The following is a 15,946-nucleotide window of genomic DNA, read 5'->3' on the forward strand; positions in this document are numbered from 1 at the left end:
ATGCTCCATAAAATAAATGGTGATTGTCATGGCACACATGAAAATATGGACATGCTGGTAGATTTAGGTCGGACTACATTGTTTTAAGATGAAACAGCTTTTTTTCTTCTGTTAGCTGATAGTGGGATTTGGGCACATATGTTTAGTATGTGTGATTAAATCAGTCTGTTGCAAGGGAAAAATCTGTCCTTCATTAGGATATTTATGTATCCCTTGCTCAGAACTTGCTGTGTTTGCTAATGTCACAAAAATGGAACAAGAGATGGCCACTCACGTGAAGGAAGAATTGTGACTGCTAAAGCACGAGGAATAAAAGGTCAAGATAATTTTTCATTTTAGTCACATTTGATGCTAATTTTTAATGATAAACTACATTTTTGAAGTCTGTTCAGGTGCCATAAATTTCAGTTAAGGGTCTGGGTGTCACAATAATAATAATAGTAATAATAATAATAATAATAAAAGTATGACAGACCTATCCAGAAATGTATACCATGCAGAGAATCTGAGCTAAATATAAATTAGGATATGAGTTTTCTGTATAGTGCAAACTTGTCACCAATGGAGAATCATTGACGAACTGTAGTTAACCACTTTGACTTCCTCTGCTGTAGCCCCTGTGATGAAATGGACCATGGTGGCACTCTTCTAAGTGAACATCAGCACTGTTAGCCTCAATCCAATGCCTGCTGAAATCAGTGGAAGGATGGCTACTGATATCAATGGGCTTTGGGTCAGACTTTTAAACAGGGATGTAACAGAGTCATAGGGCAAAACGGGAGGTACATTTTGCCCCCCATGCCACTCATCTATTAGCCCCGAAGATGAGGGAGGCATTATGAACAAACAAACTTTTATTTTTTTTCGTGATTTTACTTTAGCTGGTTTGATGAGGAGCACTGGCAGCTTCAGAGACTTGTTTATTTACGTTATTTTAAGACCTGACCCTTGAATAAACCCCTGTAGTTTGCATGTTTGTAACTTTTCCTTACCCGAGCTAGGAAATATTAACTAGACTAGATAACCCTTGCGGGTCTTGTATTTCTAAATGCCTCTCCCATGCCTGCCCAGTGACCTGTTATAGTATGAGTGAGTTTGGTGCCTGTGAAAGGTGCTGGGGTGACAGCACTGAAGAGTGGATTCTTTGGTCCATAAAACTGGGTAGCAGCCCTCTGAACATTCCCACATATCATTCCCTCTGTTCCTTAGTTGTTCAGTCTTTGGCCTGTGTGCTCATTCTTCCATGAAGGATGTTCATTAATACCAATTATGCGGGTGGTTTTTTTGTGACTTGAATATTGCGTAACCAATTTGGGATTTTCAAAGGGGCCAATGTGAATTAAGCTCTTAGGCCCCTCACCTCAAGGGTATTTAGGCACCTAATTCCTATTGAAATGAACAGCAGCTAGGTTCCTAAATACTTCTAGAGACCTGGTCCTGAAACCCCATTGCAACTCAGTATTTGCAATTCATGTTAGTGATCTCCGTCACCCAGGTGACTGAAAACCTGTCACAGGACAATTTCTGGTCATTGCTAAGCAAGGTGAAGTGAAAACCACCCACTAAAACGTGCAGGGCTATACCTTTACCAAACCCTTGAGACAGCTTGTTTGCACTACTCATCTTTTGCTAATACACAGTTGGGCTCAAAGATGTCATGAAAGCTTGATATCTAGATCATAAAGATGTCCAGTGTGTAAAAGGGCAAAAGTTTTAATAAATAAATAAATATGATTTCTTACTGCAGTGCAAGTACAGTACAGTGTTTGTAGTAATTTTCTATGTAAGGATGTGAGCATTTAAAAAAAAAAAACACTAGGCAGGCATGAAAAAATGGTTGTGGTAATTTTAGTTTAGGGTACAGGTGCCCAATAGGGTGTTACGTGGTAGGGTCACTTTTTTGTAGGAATTGTGAGGGCTTTAGGTTTGTATCATGCTGCACATTTAAATGTCAATAATATTCATAGCTTTAACATCAATGGGCATAAATGTCAGTCTATTGACACATTATAAAGGCACAAATGGAATATAGTCTAGCATGCTGGTTCTAGTGTTAAGACTTAATAGTCCATCTGTATCATTTATCCCAGTGGGAAATAACACAGGATGTTGCCTTGTAATTTTTTACTACTGTATAATAAAATGTAACCATAATAAATGGTGTCTACGCAAATAACATAGCAGATTCTGGATTGCATCCAGTTTGTCTTCAGCACTTACCGTAGTTCAAGTTTTTCCTTTAAGCAGCAGTGTACACTGTATACAGTGTACATTTAAGCAGCAGTGTATTCTAAAGGTTCTGCATTTGGATTTCTTTTCAGTGTGCTGTGTGGTACATAGCAGAGAAGGAGACTGATCCACATCCAGATTGATCCCTTATCCAAAGTAAGTAGAGTCCCTGGAGAGACACAAGTGATAGATTTGTCCCTCCAAGTTTTCATTGACAGACTAAATCCAGGGTCTCTGCTCTGCATTTTTGTCATTATTCCTGCTCTAGAACTTTAACTCCTGGGCCACATGTCCATACAGTGACACTTTAATAGTCTTGTTACAAGAAATCGGTTAAGGGCTTTCTTCTGCAGCAAGAATAGATTGCATATGTCCCCCAACTCACGTGGAATAGTCAACACCATGCAAATGAATACAGAAAGTGGGCTTTGGTGAGGTCTTGGTTAAATTTCACTCCTGGAGTGTGGCCGTCCTAATGACACCTGGGACAAGGAATATGGACTATTTTCCACTTTCTAGACTTCACTGCTTATGTTTTATATCATCAGGTTAAAATACCAATCTCCTTTTGCCCTTTGATACTTGTCCTGCCTCTAATGGGTTTGGGTAAGGTTGAACTAGTTGGGTCACAGACCAGGAAGCAATGCTGCACGCAGAAGTCAGACCCAACCTGCCTATGTACCTCCTTAGACCTTGCTCTTCTTCCCTGTCCCACACTGATCCATAGCCATCAGCCTCTCCTGAACCATCGAGTGCTCCCCATTTTCCAGTGAGAAAACGCCTCACCCCCCCAAACTGAACTTTGCTGAACCTGGGAGTCAACCAGCCCCGTCCCGCCCTTGCCCTGCCTTTGCCCCACTGGTAGAGACATACCCTGCTCTGCTTCCTCTCTACCCCCTGAGAGAGACACAACCTGCCTTTGGTTTGCTTGTTAACTTCTCCCTCCTTTCCCTGCTGCCTCTCTGCTACAACTGGCTAGCTTTGCAGGGTTGATGTTTTTCAGGGGAATGGTTGCTCTGGGTGTGTATTGCTGATTCTCCTCCTGGTGTTTCTTGTTTTGTGTTTCTCGGGGTGGAGGACAGTAAGGCAGCAGGTCACTCACTGTTCAGGTTGGGCTACCTGATGGCTGGCCGTATGTGCACAGAGTCATTGGAACAGGCCTCCCTTTGAGATGCGGTCACGTGCCCTCCAGCCCTATGGGTTTTAGCACATTTCTTTCTTTGCTGCACTTCACAATGGAGGCAGCCTGGCCACCTCCAGGGAAAAAACTTTTGCAGAAAATTACTTGCTGTAAGGAAATGTGGACTGGGAGGAACGGCCCAAGGATTGTTGCTGCCTAATGTAAAGACAGCGACCACTTTAAAGGCAGTGTGCAGTGTCCAAAGCAGCAGTGTCTGGATGGCATGTGCCTCTACGCTGTCCCTTGCCATTGACTGTGGCTTTAATACACCAAATGCACCCTTAGTGTCAGAGGTTAGAAAGTACTATTTTGGCACCTAGGCAAATCTGATCCTTGTTTAGGTGCTTAGTTAGATACTGAGCACTTTCTAACATCTGTCCCCTAATACTGCAAGTGAAGAAAAATAAAAAAACATTATTCTGTGTGTATTAGAGAATTGCACATTAGTATAAAGAGACAATTAACACTGAAATGAGAGAGGCTTTTGAGTCATCAAGTAGAGCCAACAGACTGTATCATTTTCTTGATTTTCATTTTAATTAGGATTAATCAGTTTTATCTCCTAAATTCTTCGCCAGGAATTTATGCGAAGCAGAAGAGTTTGGAGAGTGTTGTGCCAACATGATACCCGGTGCTTGAAGAAGAGCTGTTAAAATATATTGCTGGGAAATCACTGTTAACTTAGCTGTAAATATTTCATAGTTTCAAATGGTTGTCCCAATTCTGTTCTCCTATATGTATGAACAATTCCCATGGACTTTAGCAGGTGTCGATCTAGGGTGAAATTCTGGCCCCATTAAAGTCAGTATGCGCTGCATATGTCTTTCAGAGAGCAGAATTTCACTTTCACTTTTGGACCTAAGTAACTTACACCTTTTACTCTTTCTTTTACTCTGATTGGCTTTCTGTGCTTTATAATATACAACAAAGAGTCTTGCTACAGGAAGAAAAACTGCTGTGTGTGGACTGGAGGTGAAAATTCTGCCCTGTAATTTTATCTTTTAAAAAAACATGTAATTTTTTTAAACTGTAGAAATTGTAAATATTTCCTGTTAACTCTAGCAAAACAAAATTTGGTCTGCGATGGGCCCAAAGGGATAAGTGTCATGAGTCAGTTTTAAGCTCCCAGGTCATTGACATAATGAGTTTGAAAGCCATTAGAGCACGGAGGAGATGGAGACAGAAAGCAAAAACTTCTCAAGAGGAAATAGTATGGGAAGCCTAACAAGTAATCCTAGTTAGAGAAATGAGCTGCTCTGTTCTTTACCACAGAAGCATTTCATGGAGAGCACGATTTGTACTACTGTGATACACTGTGTTAGAGAGGATAATATATAGTGCTGTAATACACAACCATAGTGGTAGACTCTAGCATTTTTAAATGGTAAACCAAAGTAATCCATAATATGAGCTACAGCCAATTGCCTCTAATTCTTTCCGAAGATTAAGTTAGCTTTGCTTTTAATATTTTATGTGTTAAAATTGTTTGCGAAGGCTAAAAGCTTTATTCATTTTGCACATTGTTACTTTTATCCATCCTTTCTTTATAAAATGCCACATTCTTTCTCCATTTTAGGTTAATTGAATACAAGGAAGTTTAATAAAATTCCAGCTATACTGTGTTTGAAGCACTTTGCTAGTAACCCATGGAAAATATATCACATTTCTTTTGACATTAATGTGTTAGATTTTCAGGAGAAAGGTAGTTAGAAATGTAACCTTTTGTAATATTACTTGTTACATATTAATATTTTAAGTATCTAAACCCTTACTATGAGGGACTCAAGTTTCTCACTTGCAAATGTTACTGTAGATTTACAGTATGTAATCCTATTAAAATTTAAGAGCATGAGATAAAATGGCCCATTTACCTTGATATTTGTGCTTATCTAGTTGGACCATTTCATAAAAGTTGTAAACATGAGGTCGAGAAGAATGTATGAGCAACTCGCCTCTCTGTTGAAAGTGGCAATTGAAGAAGAAAGCACTAATGAGATCAATGTCTCTAATGTACCCGGAAAGTGTGAAACCATTGCTTTGGAAGATGAAAGGAAAGGGCAGAGGTAGCGGTGTCCATGAGGAGAGAGAAGTCGTTTTTTTCTTTCTTTCCAGGAGCGTTACACATACATTATGAAAAGTAGACTTGCTGAAGCCAGCACAGCATCCTATCTTAGTCTTTGACCTAGCTTGTACTGGCAGGGCTGAACTGAGGAAATTGGTGGCCCTAGACACACGCCACATAGGGACCCTCTCTCATCCCACCTAAATAGGAGCTGAACTCCTGTGTTAATTGAGCATCACATATGGGAGCTGAGCACTCTTGAAAATCTGACCCTTGGTGTTTTGATACCTTACTGTGCCAACCATGTTCCATTCATGTTTCTGCATAAGGGAGCTAGATACAGTATCAGTAGTTTGAGCTGCACTTTACATTTGATAAATCAAGTTTGTTAGTAGTTGACCAGCTTATTACTGGAGAGGCAGCCTGAGCTAATGGATAGGAAAGTGCATTAGGAGATGGGAGAGCTGGATTTTTTTTCCTGGGTCTGCCACAGACCTGCTGTGTGAGCGTTAGCAAGTCCCACTCCTTCTCTGTGCATCTCTTTCCCCTCCCACCTTTTGCACATCTTGTCTATTTAGATTGTAAGCTCATGAGGTAGGGTCAGGCTCTCACTTTATTCTGAGACAAATAAGGCTCTGATCTCAGGTGAAGTTTCTAAGGGCTACCGTAATACTACTACTAATTATTAACTTTAACAGCTGTCATCGAAATAGTTTCATAGTGGAGGACGGTAATATTTGTGGTTTGAAAAGCAAGTTGGATGTTTGTTAATGTAGTTCAAATAGGCTGATGTCATAAGGTGATCCACAGGACTGGTACAGCAAAAGCTGTGATAGTGGAAATTTCCCTACACTGTCCCATGCTTGGCTTTCACCCTGACCTGGATCTAGGTGTTCTTCAGCCTCAGTGGCTGTTTGCTTGTGTCTGCTGAGACTGAGTGACAACAGCGGTGGTTTCTGCCATACGAAGGTACCTACGCAAAATATTTGTACCGTCCCGCCAGCTGAAACTAAACTGCACACATCAAATAACACAACCAAATGCATTTTGTGAAATATTAGCCTCATGCGCCTCGTTCGGTGAGTTCACTTATGAATTTACAATACTCACAACAGCCTCAATTTTCAAAAGTGATTTTTGGGGGCATCTAATTTAAGGCCAATGGAGTCTCCCAGAGATAGATTCATAGACTTTAATGCCAGAAGGGACCATCATGATCATCTAGTCCAGTGGTTCTTAACCTTTCCAAACTACTGTACCCCTGAAGCCTGAGTCCCACCCCCACGGGGCTGAGGCATGTAACTTCGTTTCATGGCGCCCCTGTGGCTCCAGGCAATTGCTTTTCTTGCCACCCCCAATACGAGCTCTGCACTTGCGACCCCTCTAAACCCCCAGGTTAAGAAACACTGATCTAGTCTGACCTCCTGCACATTGCAGGCCACAGAACCTCACCCACCCACTCCTGTAATGGACCCCTAATCTCTGGCTGCGTTACTGAAGTCCACAAATCATGATTTTAAAACTTCAGGTTACAGAGCATCCGCCATTTACACTAGTTTACACCTGCAAATGACCCCTGCTGCAGTGAAGGCGAACCTCCCTCCCCCCATTTAATGTGAATGTTCAGTAGTTTTCTGTTTTGCAGCACTGGTAGAGTAAAAACAATTTTTGCTTCAACTATCCGAATCTTGTTGGATTGCTAGAGTAGACAGCATTTATCATTGCTCTTTCTAATAATGCTGTCAGAGTGGGTGTGGAAGTGAGGAAGCCACAATAGTTTTAGATGAATTGTCTTCATCTTGGCACATGCACAGGCTGAGTGGTGCCCTTGTCCTGTTTACACAAATGCATTAGTCCCTGTAACAGAGGATATGGAGACATTAGCCTTTAGAACCCCAGCAGGAGGATTAGCAGGAGTTGATTGTGTTGCTGCAGCTGTGCTATCCGTTTAGCATTAATCTCTGCAGTTCTGGCTTCAGTGTAGATGACTTAGATTGTTTCCCCACAGTGTTACATGGGATGGAGTGAGAGAGAGAGGATGATTCCCTGCTTTAACATGACTCTTTCTCACGGAATGTTGGGTGCTGCTGCTTGTCAAATGGGACTTTCAGTTCCACAATGCACCTGGAATTCGTTTGGTCAGGCTGCAAACAGCTGAGCTAGAAACAACAAATCATTTCTGAGAACACATCTGGCAATTGCAGAGGGTGGGGGACAGAGACTTGGTGAGTGGCCAGCTTGAGTGGGATGGTGTGACAGGGAGCTTCCTGTGTGTGTGGGGAATTAACTGAAACTCTTAATGTTAAAGAGAGTCAGAGTTAAAATTACACCCACTGTATTTAAACTGCATCCTGGGGAGGGCAGGATGGGATACCACATGCTTTCCATGATGTAGGGCATCAGTTGACTGAATCCAAGCAGGTTTTGTGCCCTGCCAAATTCTTTGCAAAGCATGTCTGGCACACGCATCCATATGTCGGTCCCTTATGTGATTAAAATAAGAAAAGAAATCCCCGAACTACATTTGAAATCAACATGTGAATACTGTGGCAAAGGCCAACTCAAGGTTATGCATTCGGAATTTGTCGGGAAGAATATTCTGTATCCAGCACTCTAGTCTTTTAAAAGAAGAATCACGCAAGGTGGGGGGAGGTGTGCAGTGAATGCCAAGTTGACACAACAGAACCATAAACCACTTTATGTTGTGCTACCTGTACAATTTTGTATTCAGAGAGAGATGAAATCAGGGGTGTTGTAAATGAAACAAACAGCCTGCTGTTTGATTTTTATATGAAAAATTGTTGCAAGGTAATTGGGAAACAAACTAATATTAAGTTCTGGAGACTATTATGGAAAGCCATTTTTTTGGCCATATAATGCTGCAGTTAAATCAAAGTTATTCTCTAGTGGGTTTTTGAAGCATAGTGTAGAGGTTGCTATAACATATAACTGCTGTAGTCCAACCAAATCACACTTTTCCTAGAAATAATGCATATTGGATGCTCCTCTTGAGGTGTTGCATAGTCTATTTTGCACCTGTAAAGCTGTATTTCCTTCTCAGAATCATCCACTTTGAATCACATTCCAAGACAAATTAGCATCTGGGTCTTTCATGTGCAAGGTAAAATGACAGCTAACCTTACCTTGAGCCCAAGCTAAAACTCTCTTGTTGGCTTTTTGCTGTATAAAGACTGCAGGATCAGGCCTCTTATAAATATTAACGTTCAGTGTTCCTATTCAGTCATATGTGTACACTATGGACAAACATTTTCAAAAATGGCAGCCTAAAGGTTAGTGCCATGGGGCAGTTGCCCTTTATGGGGAGCTGGCTGAGTCTGCCTATGACTGTCTTATGAAGGCTCCATCTCGGGATAATTGACTGTCCCACGTGGCTGGTTAGTAAATGAGCACCTGGAGCTAATGAAGGTTACCCAAGCTCAGTGAGTAGGGAACTGCTAAGGGAGGCAGGAAGCTCCTGTGGAGAGGAGCTCTCAAGAGAGGCCTGAGTCAGAGGGCTGAGTAGGGAACCTAGAGAATGACCTCTCGGACGAGTTTCTAGAGAAGGCAGCCTCCTAGCTGGATGGCTGCTGTTGACAGGCACCCAAGCGGGTCTGATCTCAGCCAGGGGTCTCCCAGTTACTGGCTGGAAGCCCAGCCTAGCAAGGATCACCCACTGTCCTTAGAGCTGAGTCACAGGGGGGAGGGACCTTACTGGGCCCTGACTCCAGAGAAGAATGTTACTCTGATAGAGGCCAGGGGCAGAGAGCATTATCGAGAGAACCCCTGCGGAAGGGCATGGTTTGAAGTGATAACTGGACTCAGCTGGGTTACAGAGGGACTAAAAACGGCCTGATCACCCAGCTGACATGTTGGGCTGAAAGCTGTATTTATGTTCTGTGTTGGCTTTACAGTTAGTCAATGAGACCCTCCACAGGAGAATGTTCCTTAGCATCTAATCATCTATCTGGGCTTGGCAATCCCCTTGGTAAGAGAAAAATCAAGTAAGGGCTCACCTGCAACACCACATCCTCCTACAAGCGGGCGTGCCTAGTCAGCCAGGAACGATGACATTTAGGCTGTCAAGTCCTCACTTAAGTTCCTAGATAAATTTGCCTGGTTTGCAAAAGTGCTGAGTGTCCTCAGCTACAATTGACTGCTTTTTAGCATTTCTGTACATCTAATAAGGTAGGCGAACCACAAGCCTAAGAATTCTAATAGCATATTGGGCTGCTTTAGTAGGAGTATTGCCAGCAGATCAAGGGAAGTGATTATTCCCCTGTATTCGGCACTGGTGAGGCCACATTCGGAGTAATGTGTCCATTTTTGGGCCCCACCATTACAGAAAGGATGTGGACAAATTGGAGAGAGTCCAGTGCAGGACAACAAAAATGATTAGAGGGCTGGAGCACATGACTTATGAGGAGAGGTTGAGGGAACTAGGCCTATTTAGTCTGCAGAAGAGAACAGTGAGGGGGGGTTTGATAGCAGCCTTTAACTACCTGAAAGGGGGTTCCAGGGAGGATGGAGCGAGGCTTTTCTCAGTGGTAGTAGATGACAGAACTAGGAGCAATGGTCTCAAGTTACAGTGGGGGAGGTCTAGGTTGGATATAAGGAAAACGTTTTTCACTAGGAGGGTGATGAAGCACTGGAATGGGTTAACTAGGGAGGTGGTGGAATCTCCATCCTTAGAGGTTTTTAAGGTGCGACTTGACAAAGCCCTGGCTGGGATGATTTAGTTGGGATTGGTCCTGCTTTGAGCAGGGGCTTGGACTAAATGACTTCCTGAGGCCCCTTCCAACCCTAATATTCTATGATTCTGATTCTTTCACAGTGCCAAAGGAGCAGAAGAATATGAAGAATTGGGCTGAAATCCTGGCTTTGCTTAAGTTAATTACACAACTCCCATTGGCTTCAGGAGGATCAGGAATTCACCCATGTAATTTTTTTATAAGTCCATTAACTGACCCGGGTTAAATATTGCAAAATTCAGTGCAACAGTCATTTTATTCAATGGGGTCTTCACTTGTCGACAGATAGCCCTATTCAGAGTAAGGCTCATTGTGCATCACTTCAAAGGAAAAGGCCATCTAATTCCTGGACATATCTCACTGTAGTGGTGAAATCTTGACCCAGTGAAGTCAATGGGGCCAGAATTTCACTCTAGATTGATAGTTCTGAACCCATGGTCTTTGGACACTTCTGGTTTGCAAATCTGGCAGTGTGTAGAATGAAATTTAGCAGAGAACTGGGAGAGGGGGTGGCTCAGAAGAAATCTCTTCCCTATGAAATATCCCATAGTATGAAAGATTTAGAGAACTGCTGCTCTAGGTGATTCCTTGGCAATGACTGGACTTGATTAACACTGGATACCAGCTCACTAGGACTTAACAGCTTTTAATTTTTTTTTTCCTTTTTAATATGTGACTCATGATCGAAATAAGTCATTGTCCTCTCCGCTGCATATTATAGAAATGAACTAGATGTGTAATTAAATTTGGAAACAAAACTGAGGCATAAGAACTTGTTCCTGCACCTCTTGAATGGAATTTTAGATATAAAATGGAAGCAGGCTTGGACCCTAGAATTATAAAAATGCAAAAATGTTTCTGTTACGTAACATAAGTACGTAGCTCTTTCTATGCCATTGTTCTGTTTTTTTCTTTCTAATGGGCATTGAGTCCTGTCAGTATTTTCTTTAATGTGGGGGAGGTGTGCACCACTGTTGTCTTCCTGTAAAAAGACAGACTATGTAAATATTCATATTAAAAATGCATATCTCCTTAATAAACCAGATCTATATATTCCGGAAACACCGTGAACATGTATCAGAAAAGCATTTTCATGGCTGTGTAATAAATCCTCAGAGGCAAGTGCAAATGAGCCTAATTTTTTTCTTTTTTTTTTTCCCCCCTAGAAATGCTGAATTCAATACTTTGCAAAAAATAACGTATGGATTTTTAGCAACTGAAGAACAAGATAAGGTAATTATTAGCTCATAGAGTCTAGCCTCATTTGTTAGCTGTTGCAAAATATTTGAAGCACTTGTATAGATAACTGTTCAAGGTGTCACACTGTGCAAATCTAGAGCAATGCTGTCATTGCTTATGATATTCAATAATTTCATTTCATAGGCACAGTCATATTTCTTTACAATGGTCCTTTCCATAAGAGCAATATGGGAATAAAAGTAACAGAAGAAGTTGCTGATGAAATAAAAAGATGCAGACGATCACACTGTGAAATGATACATGCAGTTAAAGAGGTGAAAGAGAGAAAGAGGTGCTAATACGCTCCAGTGAAAAGGGCTGTGCAATCATCTACATTTGTTTTCCTGGTATAACTTTTGAGTATACTTGTGTAGCCTATTGAGTAAGTGTGGAGGAGGTCCCTGGTTCAATCTCTGGTGTCAAAGTGGTGATCACACCTGTATGAGTCATGCTGCTCAGCTGCTCCCGACTCAGGGTATTGCAGAAAGGGAAGCCATGTAAGTTACCAGAGCCTCAATTTCTAGTTCCTTGTTCCAAGCCCCTCTACAAGTTTGGGAGGGCTTCCTCATCTGGTTGGCTTCCTCACCTTGCCTGTCCCAGCTCTGCAGAGCATAAGCCACCCATGGTAGCTTCCGTTGGGTGGGGAAATCATTCTTCTCTTCTATGACTCGTAGTCCTGGATCCATGGGTGCAGACTTCCTTCTGCGCCGGGATGTAGGGGAGGGAATGGGTCCCAAAGTTTGGAAGTATGTCTTATAAGTCTTATAACGGTGCATAGAACATTCTGACAGCCTGTGTGTATGAGGGGGATTATGCATTAGTATAGTCTGATGATCTGATTTATACAGTGCTGGGCCTGGACTTTTACTTAAGTTGCTAGACTTAATCATCAAATTATAGTTTCAAAGTGGGGAGAAATTAGAGATGCCACAGCATTTGAAATGAAAGGAAAGACCTAGACTGTGGGTAAAGGATGTTTTAATATAAATAAGCAGACTTAATAAGAGCTAACCCCCCTGAAAATATAAGCAAAGTGCAAAGAACCTACTGAGAGAAAATGGCATGAAGATCCGGAAAGAGCCTGCAGAAACATTCAAGGGATTCTTATGAGACATTATTTCACTATGCTCATTTGAAAAATGCAGTGGAATGATGACTTCAGTTTTCTACATCTACATCGCTGCATTCTTGATAATTAGCACAGAGCACTTTGGAAGAGATGAATAAACAAAGAAAGCAAAAATAAATAGACTACAGTATTACAAGGATATCTTTTGTTATGTAGCCATTGATATGCTTCAGAAATTTATCTATTCCTTATCTAGTAGAAGATCTAGACCCTCATTCATCAGGAAGGGCTAGCAGAGGGCAGTGTACTGTGAGAGAAACTGAACCTTTGATCACAGCAGAGCCCAGATTAAGGGACAGGGTTTCCTTGATGAGGGCATGTATAAAGGCAGCCAAGCAGCCAGCCAACGGCACAGGAGCCAGCAAACAGAGCTGAAAACAAGGGAGTTCTGTAAGGGGAGTTTGGGGGAGAAGTGTAGTGCTCTGGTTTTGTTTTGTGTTGGGGTTGGGTTTTTTTTTCTGACAGGAGTTTAGGCATGACGGCTATGACAGAGGCAGCAGTGATCGTGACCCAAGGAATGGAAGAGACAATGTAGATGACCATATGTGGAAGCTTCGGGATGTACGTTATGCTGGAGCAGGGACCCGAAAAGAGCTTTGTTTGTTTGTATGAAGTGTCACCTGATAGAGCTGATGGAAGAGAAGATCTGAGGTTTGAAGATACAAGTGGAAACTATGGTTGAGTTTTGAAGGGGATATGAGCATGGAAGGAAGGTGAGAGGAGGCTGATGGGAAAACTCAAGACCCGCAGATGCAGGCTGGACTGGAGAACTGTGAGGGGAGATTGCTGGGTGGGGAAAGTGCCCAGTGGAAACATGTGACTTGAAGAACCAGGTGGAGGGAAAGATTGGCTAATGAAAGAGAAATAGAGTTCAGGTACAGGTTTGCTGAGTTGGAAAAGGAAGGGGCACAGTAGGCAGTAACAGAAGTGGGATGGCAAGGAAGAAAAGAGCAGCTAGTCCTTCAAGAAGAGGGGAAGATTCAAAGATGATAGGCGGAGTTCAAAGCCCCAGGAGGATAAAGAATGACTCTCAGAAGATTGCAAGGGTGAACAAAAGACAACAGGACTTGCATCCAGAAAGAAGTGAAGCAGGAAGGCTGGAGAACTGCACCAACACCAGGAAGAGACAGGTCTACATGACTGGTCACTCCCTACTAACAGACAAGTCCGTTACCAGAGCTGATCCGGAGATCAGAAGGGTGTGCCGTTTTCCAGGAGCTGCGATATAGGATGTGGATCTGAGGCTAAATAGGATCCTAATGGGAGCAGGAAGGACTCCAGTGATTGTCCTTCACATGGAAACAAATTATACTGCAAGATTCCTGCTGGATGCATCAAGGGAGACTATGCCGGGCTGGGGAAGATGCTTAAGGAACTGGAGGCTCAGGTGATCTTCAGTGGGATTCTACCTGTTCCTAAGGGAGGAGAATGAGGGTGAGACAAAATTATGATGATCAACAGAGAGATCAGGCAATGGTGCTATGAGGAAGGCTCTAGGATGTCTGACGACTGGGAGTCATTCACAGACAAAGGACTGCTCTCATGGGATGGACTCCATCTGAGTAGAGAGGGATAGAGTTCTGGGATGGAGGTTGGCACAACTGATTAAAAGAGCTTTAAACTAGGCGTTTGGGGGAGGCAGTTGGGAGATGCTCATGAAATCCTCATGCCTGATTCTAATATTGGGTGTAAGGAAAATCAAATAATAGAGGACACAACAATAGAGAAAGGAACAGCAGAGGGTAGGAGAAAAGGAGGAAAGATAGTGCCAGTACCAATGACACTAACAGTCAGGTAATACTGACAATAGAATGACTGTTCCTAATCAGTTGAGGAATCTGGGTGAAGACAGGCAGAAACCACTAAGATATCCATACATCAGTGCAGTGAGCCTGGGTAACAAAATGGAGGCATGTTCTGTACTCTAGAACTACTGGTGTGGAAAGTGAAACCAGATATTGTAAGGATAACAGAAATGTGGTGAAATAGTAGTCAGGAGTGGAGTACAAGTATTGAAGTGTATGTGCTGTTCAGGAAAGTCAGAAGTAAAGGTGGTGGAGTAGGATTGTATATTCATGTTGAGGTAGACTGTAATGAAATTAGAAGGGATGGAATGGATCAAACAGAATCTGTTTGGGTCAAAATCACTTTGGAGAAGAAAGATAATGGAGGCTCCACTGTGCTAGAGCTTGGGGTGTTCTACAGACCACCAGGATCTGATGTGGATATGGATAGAGACCTCTTTAATATTTTCAATGGACCCTAATTACTACTGGGAATTGTGTGACTATGGGAGGCTTTAATTTCCCAGATACAGATTAGAGGACAAGTGCTACAAATAATAAGGCCCAGATTTTCCTGGATATGATAGTTGACAGATTTCTTTTCCAAATAGTCACCAAACTAACAAGAGGTGAAGCCATTTTAGAATAATGGTGAGTAGTGAGGAGCTTATAGAAGACCTGGTTGTAGGGGACAACCTTGGTTTGCATGATCATGACCTTATTCAGTTTAAAGTAAATGGAAGGATAAACAAAAATAGGTCTGCAACAAGAGTCCTTGACTTAAAAAATGCAAAGTTAAAAAAAATCAGGGAATTAGTTTGGGGAGTGAACTGGACTGAAGAACTCAAGGATTTGAATGTGGGGGAGGCTTGGAAATACTTTAAATCAGAGTTGCACAGGCTTCCTGAAGCATCCCAAGCGGGGGGAAAATGTCATAGGGAAGGGTTGCAGACCAAGCTGGATGAGCAAGCATCTGTGACATGCTAGGGTAGAATTCAGACTCATGAGTAGCTGTGTCACCTCTACCCTGTAACCTGGGGTGCCCTTTACTATGCCGTGCTGTTCACAAACAGTCTCCAGTACGTAAGTCACTCCCACCTATGTCTCTGTGTGTGCTGCAGCTAGCCCAGCCACACCTTGGCTCTTAACAGCCTTACAGTTTACCATTGGGTAACCCCAGCACACTCCCAGTCTCAGATGCTCCCCCAGAGATGTCTGTCTTGTACAGCCCAGCCCTCTCCTGGACAGTGCAAATATACCGAGTCTGTTATTACTGTAAGGGAATAATATGCACACAGCTTGTTACCCCAAATGGAGTTACCCAGAGACTTCAACTTGAACACACTGGATTAGATAAAACAAGTTTGTTGACTACAAAAAGTTAGATTTTAAGTGAGTACAAGTACTGAGGCATAAAAGTCAGAAATGGTTACAAGAAAAATAAAGATAAAATGCTTATTGGTGCCTAATTTAACTAATTATATTAGATTCAAATAAAGTTTTCTCACCATGTGCTTTCAACAGTCTTAATGACCAAACTGTTTAGGTCAGGACCTCTCCCGGAGAGTCCAGCAG

The 15,946-nt window shown here is 42.3% G+C and overlaps 1 protein-coding gene across 8 annotated transcripts in view; it reads left to right on the plus strand.

Annotated features, from left to right (window-relative positions):
* The window catches only part of ADGRL3 (adhesion G protein-coupled receptor L3), a 769,462-nt gene that overhangs the window by 136,293 nt on the left and 617,223 nt on the right, over window positions 1–15,946 (plus strand). For 6 of the 8 annotated variants that reach the window (XM_067556899.1, XM_067556895.1, XM_067556900.1 and 3 more), the window contains exon 2: window positions 11,386–11,452. The gene's annotated coding sequence lies outside the window, so the exon portion shown is untranslated. Of the gene's footprint in view, window positions 1–2,321; window positions 2,386–11,385; window positions 11,453–15,946 lie in introns of all 8 variants that reach the window. The other 2 variants (XM_067556894.1, XM_067556893.1) reach the window with 1 other exon arrangement.

This window comes from Emydura macquarii, unplaced genomic scaffold (genome assembly GCF_026122565.2).
Source record: "Emydura macquarii macquarii isolate MOO-44397 ecotype Brisbane River unplaced genomic scaffold, CSIRO-AGI_Emac_v2 contig_1790, whole genome shotgun sequence".
In the NCBI taxonomy this organism is placed as follows: Eukaryota; Metazoa; Chordata; order Testudines; family Chelidae; genus Emydura; species Emydura macquarii.